This window comes from Phaseolus vulgaris, chromosome 10, assembly GCF_000499845.2.
Source record: "Phaseolus vulgaris cultivar G19833 chromosome 10, P. vulgaris v2.0, whole genome shotgun sequence".
NCBI lineage: Eukaryota > Viridiplantae > Streptophyta > Magnoliopsida > Fabales > Fabaceae > Phaseolus > Phaseolus vulgaris.
In genome coordinates, this window is record NC_023750.2 from 23,308,567 (window position 1) to 23,318,870 (window position 10,304).

A 10,304-nucleotide genomic window follows, 5' to 3' on the forward strand; every position below is an offset into this window, starting at 1 on the left:
ATAATTATATTTATCTGATCATGTTTACCCATGAAAGTAGTTATATGCTGAATTATTTTAAAAAAATATATATAATAGTTTTATATACATTACGAATTCTCACTTTAGTTTCTATATTATTTTTAATTGTTAATTTTTGTATTCTTAATTTGTAGTGCTTAATTTAATTTATCCTGAATGTGCACGGTTTAAGAGACTAATTCTTATGAACTCTATCCCTTTTTAATTTCTAAAATCATCTTTCGTTTGAAAATAAAACAATATATTTTGAAAAACCAAATCTGGAATAGATTGTTGTGTTCAAAAAATTAAATTTTAAAAAAATTGAAAAAATAAATTTTAGAAAAAAAATACACTTTCAGAAAGAAATTTAAAAAACAAAACTAAAATATATTTCAAAAAATAATTCTGGAATTTAGAAAAATATTTCAAAAATTCAAATCTAAAAACGTATGATAATTCTATAATATATTTTGAGTTGTTATTTTTCTCATTTCACATAAATGTTGGACGCAAGTCATAATTACTCAGGTTGAAGAAGTGATTAACGGTTTAAGATATACCTTCAAAAATCTTTCAGATTAAATAAATTATTTATTTTTGTTATGTAAGTTTTACAATATCACTTAAATTTAAATACTCTATACAAAATTTTATTTTCTATACAACATTTTCTTCATATTGAAGTCGTTAATTAAAATAAGTTCTTAAATTTATGTTATAAGATAATCTTTTATACAAGAGTTTAAAGTCTTATTTTATTTGAGATGATTATATATAAGTTTTACTTTAATAAAATATTCTAAATACTGAAAAAATATTCTTTTAGTCTTTAAGATTCAAATTTTAAAATAATTCTCATGTTCTTTCTAATTTTTCTTTCTCTCAATTTTAAAATTGGTCGATTTTTCATCTTATTGAAGGGAAACCAGTGAAATATATAATAATAAATAAAATAACAAATACAAGTATATTCCACGGGTCAATTACTAGTTTTAAACATTTTATATCAATACTTAAAACATAATTTCTAATAATACTTTTCACCAATAATTTCTAACGAGTATATTTTTTTAAAATAGTGTCGTTCATAAAATATAATTATTTGAGCAATACCTCATTTATTCCGATAGTAAATTTCACAAAGAATTACATATAGATGTCTTATTCATTTAAAGAATTAAAGTAGGTCTAACAAAATTCAACATGTGCAAGGATCCACATGCTAACAAAGAATTAAAAGAAGAAACAATTATATACAAAAGATAGAGTTACTCTAAAAGAATCACTCACCGTTAATATTTTTAAATCTAATAGATCTAATGAGTAATTAATATTAACTATTAAATTTCAAAAAGAAGAATGATGGGATGATGGAGTTACTTAATAAATAATTTCCCCTTTCCACAACTTGCATTATAAATTGGTTGTATGTGGTAAAAAATTATGCAAAATTACTTGTCTTTCTTCTCCATTTCTCCATGACCTATAAACTTGTTTTCTTTTTTGTTAGTTATAATTCATTCTTGCAAGATTGGTTTAAACTTAAAGTTTACTTCGTGATATATTATCAGAGTTTATCCTAAAGAGAGTAAGTTGGGTTCATTTGGGACAAATGCTTCCTACACCCAATATTTTTAATCTGCACCCAACATAAAAAGCAGGAATTGAAAATAATATATCTTGGAAAAATATATCCGAAAGAGGTTATTTAGTTTCGGAAATAAAAATCTGGAAACAAAAATCAAAATTCTATTCCGGACAAAAAAAATCCAGAATTGAAAATAATACATTCTGGAAAAGGAGATCCAGAAGAGAGATTATTATGTTTCAGAAACAAAAATGAAAAACCCATTTCGGATAAGAAAATCCGTAATACAAAAACTTCGTTCAAGAAAAAAAAATTCAGAACACATGTTCCAAAAAAGGGAGTCTGGAAGATATTTTTATATGCACCTCATTTTTTTAAGGACATTTTCATCTTTTCCGTTGGAATCGGGTGCAGTGATGTTGTGCAAGAAGCAATTGCCTTCATTAGATCATCCATTATTGGGTCGTTATTGGACTATCCATTATATAGTCACACACGAATTGGTAGGTCTTGACGTGAAAGGGTGTTATCGACTAGAAATAAAGACATTTCATAGTATATATGATGGAAGAGGCCCAAGCCCATGATAGAAAAAGCCCAAGCCCAAGCCCAAATACAAGTTCAAGCCTCAACTCAAGCCCAACAAATAGAAGATATGGGCAAACTAAGCATCATTGGATGTCTTTCTTTTGTAATTACTTTTGAGTATTTTTTTTAGTAGAACATAAAGGGAGGTGTAGATATAAATATAAGAGGTGCAAATGTATAAAGCTAAGTCACACCTTCCATGTGACACAAAAGAAGGTATAGGTATAGATTTAGGAGGTGCCAAAAATAGAAACCAAGTCACACTTCCCTTGTGACTAGGAATTGGCTCCAAATTCAAATGCTTCTCATTTGAATTTCCCTCCACTTTCTTTTTAATTTCCAGCCCCCTAAACACTATAAATAAGAGGGCTTGGCTCATGTATTTGCAAGATTATTGTGAGTAAAGTTATGCTGCCAACATTGTGTCATGCTTTGCTTCTACCTAGTTTCTAGGCTCTAATCTTCATCTTCCTCACTTACCATAGGGCTGGCCGAACCTCCCTACTTCCATACACATCATGCACCTTCAAGATCACCATAGCTCCTAGGAGGATCTTGCACATCTCAATCCATGGCTTCCACACCATTTTTCACATGATTCCGAGAAGAGCTCCATGAAATTTGCCATCATTTGGTATCATGAGCATAGGTTCTTCAAAGATGAGTAGTTCTTGGTCTTTTCATTTTGAGTTCTTCTTTATTTCATGTTGTTCATCTTGTTTCCATAATTGTCTTGCTGTTTTTTTAATTTTTACTTTGTTTTGGTGTGCTATTTGGAAGATCCAATCGGTGAACTTTGTTCAATTGACCTTGAACAATCCTTGTGCAATTTGTGATAGGATTCCATACACCTTGAGTTGCTGTTTTTTATTTTAGGTATTTGAGTCTTTATTGCACTTTTATTTGGTTCATTTTATGCTCCTCGAGTCTTTTAATTTCTGAATCCATATATGTTTTGTCAAGTCATGTTCATCCACAATGTCATCAATTCATAGTAGTCCTTTGTTTGGCTTGATTGTTTCTTGATTTTGGGTATTTTTTTGCTTACTTTTAAACTGCTGTGATATTGATCTTTTGGTGCCTTTTATTTTTAGTTTGAGTTCATATTTGTGTTTAGATCCTACACAAATTCTATTTCACAAACTCCATTGTGTTTAAATTTTGGTCTCTTGTTGTTTTTGTTTCCAGTTTTTTCCAGAATCCCCTGTTTTACATTCTCTGTGCTGGCTGTTTTGTTCGAGAAAATTATTTTCACTCATAAGAAATTTTTGATTCTCTGGAATATGCAAGATTAGGCTGTTACAGAAAAGACAAAAAAAGAATCAGCTCAAAAGAGTCAATAGAAAAAAAATGATAAATATTTTAAAATCAGTGTGCAAATCTGGGCGCTACAGTTGGCGTAACTGAACACTGAAATTGAAAAAATTATTAAAAACAAATGGCTCATGCGTTTGGAGTGATTCCAAAGCCAGATTTTAGTTAAGATCTTGAATATCTTGCATATCAATTTTCAGAGGCAATTTCCAAAAGGGCAGCTCAGCATAAATTGGGGAAAAACACGTTCTCTGGCCCACAACAATTTTCCAGTGGTGCTGTTTTTTATTTTGTAATCTAATTCTAGTGTTATTCTTAGGATTCTTTTTGTGTGCCTACCTTTATTTGAGTACCTTTATTTGCTTGTCTAATATTCTTGGAACTCTTTCTAGTTGTCACAATCTAACTCCATTTGTGTGATACTGTTTTCTTCAATTAAATTGTTTCTTGCTTTTATTCTTTAACCTCTAAAATTTGGTGTTGGAATTTAATCTCTTTTGGTGCTTAATTGAGTGGTACTGTTTTACACATCCATGGCTTCCGCACCATCTTTCACATGATTCTAAAAAGAGCTTCATGAATTTGCCATCAAGAGGGTAGCACATCAAGAGAAAAACCAAAAGAAACTACCAAACCCTTAGCGAAAGAAACCTCCACCCCACCCATCCGAGCTAGAGATGTTAAGTGCTTTAAGTGCTATGGTAGAGGGCATGTGCAAGCACAATGCCCAAACCAAAGGACTTTGTTTTTAAAGGGTGTAGATGAATACACTAGTGGCGAGGATGAGCCTAGTGAGAGAGAGGAAGGGGTAGCTCCATTAGAGGGAGAGTTGCTAATGATTAGGAGAACCCTCAACAATCACCCTAGCACATCCATGGAAACACAAAGGGAGAACATATTTCATACAAGATGCAATGTTTTAGAAAATATATGTTCCCTCATTGTGGATAGTGGATCTAGTTGTAATTGTTGTAGCACTAGATTGATTGAGAATGGGGAACTAAGTGTAGATATGTTCCAATAATGGTTGATAAGCTTAATCTACAAGTAGTTCCTCACCCAAAACCTTACAAACTACAATGGATTAATGAAAATGGGGAACTAAGTGTAGATAAGCAAGTGGAAATCAAGTTTTCCATAGGGAACTACAAAGACAAAGTTTTATGTGATGTAGTGCCTATGGAAGCTTGCCACATCTTATTAGGGAGACCATGGCAATTTGACAAGAAAACCTTGGATGATGGTCTCACTAACGAGATTTCCTTCACCCACAAGCATAAGAAATTTGTACTTAGTCCTTTACCACACTCTCAAGTGGTGAAAGACCAAATACAAATGAAACATAAGAGGGATGAGGAAAACAAAAAAAAAGAGTGCTAGAAAAAGAGAAAATCCTTAGGGATAGAAAGGCGTGGGAGAAGAGTGTTCCTTCCCACAAGGTTGCTCAACAAGAAAAACCTTTTGAAAATGTTTTGGAAAATTTGCTTCTTGTTGAACAACCAAGCCTAGTCTTTTGTAAAGGAACACTTACATGCACTGCCACAAGTAATGAACTCATGAGTATACCTCCTCAAATAGAAAAACTTTTAAGTGAATTTGAAGATATATTATCTAATGAGGGACCCATTGGACTCCCTCCCATTAGAGGTATAGAACATCAAATTGACTTCATTCCGGGGGCAAGCCTACCAAATAGGCCCGCTTATAGAACAAATCTCGAGGAAACCAAGGAGATAGAGTCACAAGTTCAAGACTTGTTGGAGAAGGGTTGGGTTCAAAAAAGCCTAAGCCCTTGTGTTGTACCTGTCTTGTTGGTACCCAAAAAGGATGGAAAATGGCGCATGTGTTGTGATTGTTGAGCAATCAACAACATCACCATCAAGTATAGGCATCCAATCCCAAGGCTTGATGACATGCTTGATGAACTACATGGGTCAACCATATTCTCTAAAATTGACCTTAAAAGTGGATATCACCAAATTAGAATCAAAGAGGGTGATGAGTGGAAAACCACTTTTAAGACCAAGTTTGGATTATATGAGTGGTTGGTGATGCCCTTTGGGCTCACTAATGCCCCTAGTACATTCATGAGGCTCATGAATCACACATTGAGAGATTGCATAGGAAAATATGTAGTAGTTTATTTTGATGATATCTTAGAGTATAGCAAGACCCTAAAAGACCATCTAAGACACCTTAGGGAAGTTCTTCTAGTGCTTAGGAAAAATAGTCTTTTTGCCAATAGGGATAAGTGCACCTTTAGTGTAGATAGTGTAGTTTTCTTAGGTTTCATAGTTAACCAAAAGGGGGTGCATGTTGACCCCGAGAAAATCAAAGCCATCCGAGAGTGGCCCACTCCACAAAATGTAAGTGATGTAAGGAGTTTTCATGGGTTAGCTAGCTTCTATAGAAGGTTTGTGCCTAATTTTTCAAGCCTAGCTTCTCCTTTGAATGAACTTGTAAAAAAAGATGTTGCATTTTGTTGGAATGATAAGCATGAGCAAGCCTTCCAAAGGCTAAAAGCTCAACTCACCAATGCACCAATTCTATCTCTTCCAAATTTTTCCAAAACTTTTGAGATAGAATGTGATGCATCGGGAGTAGGCATAGGTGCGGTATTGTTGCAAGGTGGACACCCCATTGCATATTTTCGTGAAAAACTCCATGGTGCCACCCTCAACTATCCCACCTATGACAAAGAGCTTTATGCTCTTGTGCGAGCCCTAAAGACTTGGGAACACTACCTTGTGTCCAAAGAATTTGTCATCCATAGTGATCACGAGTCTTTAAAATATTTAAAGGGCCAACACTAGCTCAATAAGAGACATGCTAAATGGATGGAGTTTCTTGAACAATTTTCTTATGTAATCAAATACAAGAAAGGAAGCACCAATATAGTGGCTGATGCTCTTTCAAGGTGGCATACACTCTTTTCAAAATTGGGTGCCCAAATTCTTGGATTTGATCACATAAGAGAGCTTTACCAAGAGGATCAAGAACTCTCATCCATCTATGCCCAATGTCAACATAGAGCACAAGGAGGTTACTATGTGGCCGAGGGATATCTTTTTAAAGAAGGAAAATTGTGCATTCCCCAAGGCACACATAGGAAACTCCTTGTCAAGGAATCACATGAGGGGGGACTCATGGGCCATTTTGGAGTTGATAAGACTCTAGACCTTTTGAAAGAAAATTTTTGTTGGCCACACATGAGAAAAGATGTCCAAAGACATTGTTCTAGATGCATATCATGTTTAAAAGCAAAGTCTAGAACAATGTCTCATGGACTCTACACTCCTTTGCCGATTGCAAATGCTCCTTGGGAAGACATTAGCATGGATTTCATTTTAGGACTCCCTAGGACTGCAAGAGGCCATGATTCTATCTTTGTGGTAGTGGACCGTTTTAGCAAAATGTCCCATTTTATTCCTTGCCACAAAGTAGATGATGCTCAAAATATTTCTAGACTCTTCTTTAGAGAAGTGGTGAGACTTCATGGTCTCCCTAGAAGTATAGTATCCGATAGAGATCCCAAGTTCATAAGCCACTTTTGGAAAACTCTTTGGGGCAAACTTGGAACAAGACTACAATTTTCAACTTCTTGTCATCCTCAAACGGATGGCCAAACTGAAGTAGTCAACCGATCTCTTGGGACTATGCTTAGGGCTATCATGAAGGGAAAACATAAACCTTGGGATGAGTATCTTCCCCACATTGAGTTTGCTTACAATCGAGTAGTCCACAAGACTACTAATGCTTCTCCTTTTGAAGTAGTATATGGATTTAATCCTCTCACACCTATGGATTTGTTACCTCTTCCTAATCCACAAGAATTTGTGCATAAGGAAGGAGTAATCAAAGCCGATTTTGTGAAGAAAATGCATGAGAAGATTAAAATCCAAATACAACAACAAAATGAGAAGTACACAAAATACAACAATAAAGGGAAGAAAGAAATAATTTTTGAGGAAGGAGACTTAGTTTGGCTTCACCTTCGCAAAGATCGATTTCCCACTCAAAGGAAGTCCAAACTAAGTCCCCGAGGTGATGGACCCTTTCAAATCCTCAAGAGAGTCAATAACAATGCATACAAATTGGACCTACCTCTTGAATATGGAGTGCATGATACTTTTAATGTAATTGATCTTTCTCCATTTGTAGGTACCAATGACGACGAGGACGAGCTGGATTTGAGGACAAATCCTTTCCAAGGGGGAGGGGATGATGGAGGAGGGCCAAGCTCACCACACCATGGAAGACAAGATCCAAGCCTAGACCGTCTAGAGCCATGTGGGGAGCGTCTAGACTCAAGTATGGAGCGTCTAGCACAAGATGAGGGGCGGCTACAAAAGGAGCGTCTAGGAGGAAGCCTAGACCGTCTAGGACCTATCACTAGGTCCATGGCCAAGCATCTCCACGCACAATTGGGTCAAGCAACGGATGGGAGGGAGAAGAACTTGTACATGCTACATGGAGGCCTATTAAGGGTGGCTTAGTAGTTAGTGTAGTGTTAGAAAGCATAAACTTGTCTCCTTTTGTTTTTAACCTAGCTAGCTCACGTTTTCTAGAAGATTCTCACTAGGAACGGCCATGTGCTCCATGTGCCATGTGCCTCCACATTTCCATTTCATTTTGCTTGCATTTCATCTTCACTTAGCTTAGCATTTACGGCCTCCTTAGCCTATAAAAGGAGAAGCCCATCACTTGTATTTTGAAGATTAATGAGAGTAATGTTATGTTGCCCATATTATGCCATACATTGTCTTTGCCTAGTTTCTAGGTCCTAATCTTCTCTTCACCATCTACCAAGAGGGCTGGCCGAACCTCCCTTTTTCCATACACTTCATGCACCTTCAAGGTCACCACAACTCCTAGGAGGACCTTGCCCACTTTCACCATAGCTTCCGCACCATTTTCACAAACATCCAAGAAGAGCTCCATGAGAATTCCTTTAGGAGATGGTAACAAATTCAAAAGGGCAAGAGGACTATGTTCACATACAACTTCAAATGGAGAATTATGAGTAATCTTGTGGACTACTCCATTGTATGCATGCTCAAAAGGAAAATGATTCTTATCCCAAGAATTGTGGGTGTTCCTCATGATTTCGTGAAGCATAGAAGAAAGAGCTATGTTTTCAAATTTTGGAGCTCTATCCATCACTATTTTTGAAGATAAATCATGGAGGCTTGTCACTTTTCTTAGGAAGAGTTTATCCACATCCATGAAGAAGGAATCAAAACCTTTTGTTGTCCTAGGAAGCTCTAATATGAAATGTGTTTCTTCCCAAGGATCATTTACAAAAGGTGAAGGAGTATAGAGTTCTTGAGACTTTGCCTTAGGTGTAGTTTGAAAACAAGAATTGTACCTAAAGTAATGTCTTTGAACCTCTTTTCTCATGGGTGACAAAAGTTTTCCTTTTAAAAGCTCTAGAGTTTTATCAACTCTAATTTGGCCCATGAGTTCTCCTTCATGTAGACTTTTTCTCTCATGTGTAAAGATAGTCTCGTTGGTACAACCATTGTTTATGAAAATTTGTACACTTTGCAATGGTTGTCTCAATAAGACATGACAATTTGCTCTAGCCACTACTTCACACAAAACTTTGTTTTTGTAGATGCTTATAGATAACTTGACATTCTCTTGGGATATCCTAGCACATTTGAGAAATAGTCTTTATCTATGCAAGCTTCTTTTAAAGACTCTTCTTTTTTGCTTATGCTTGCAAGTGTTCCTTTACAAGAGGGAAGGCTAGGTTGTTCAACAAGAAGCATGTTTTCAAGGGTATTTTCAATGTGCTTGTCTTGTTGAATGACCTTGTGGGAAGGAACACTCTTCTCCCATGCCTTTTGTTTCCCAAAAGTTTTCTCTTTTTCTATTTTCTCTTCATCCCTTTTATGTTTCATTTGTATTTGGTCTTTTACCACTTGGGAATGTGGTAAAGGGCTAAGTACAAACTTTTTGTGCTTGTGGATGAAGGAAATCTCGTTAGTTAGACCATCATGCAAGGTTTTCTTATCAAATTGCCATGGTCTACCTAATAAGATGTGGCAAGCTTCCATAGGTACTACGTCACATAAAACTTTGTCTTTGTAGTTACCTACAGAAAACTTGATTTCCACTTGTTTGTCTACACGTAGTTCTCCATTCTCATTGATCCATTGTAAATTGTAAGGTTTTGGATGAGGAACTACTTGTAGATTTAGTTTCTCAATCAATCTAGTGCTACAGCAATTGCAGCATGATCCACCATCCACAATAAGAGAGCATATATTTTCTAAAACATTGCATCTAGTATGAAAAACGTTCTCTCGTTGTGTCTCGATGGATGCACTAGGTTGATTGTGGAGGATTCTTTGAATCATCAATAAGTCCCCCTCCAAAAGATTTATCCTCTCTCCTTCCCCCTTTTCTTGTGTACTAGGTTCATCCTCACCACTAGTGTACTCATCTTTTCCTTTTAAGAACAAAACCCCCTTTTAAGAACATCTTTAAAAATTTCTTAGATATAAAGGCAGAAAGCTCAATTTTAAGTGAAGAATTAACACATTACTAGTTGATATATGACTTGGTGTGATGCTTGAGTTTATAGTATTTGAGCTCGTGGTTGGTTATTTTCTACATTAGAGTGTTTAATAGTGGCATTTTATTCGAGCTCTCAAAGTGACAAACAAATACAATTCTCAAGTGATTGTATCAGATAATACTCATTTTCAAGTAGTTGTCACACATTTTTTGAGTAGTTTCTAATTATTTTTTTAAGAGTTGTCACTCATTTCAAATAGTTACAATTTTAGTGATTGCATTTTTT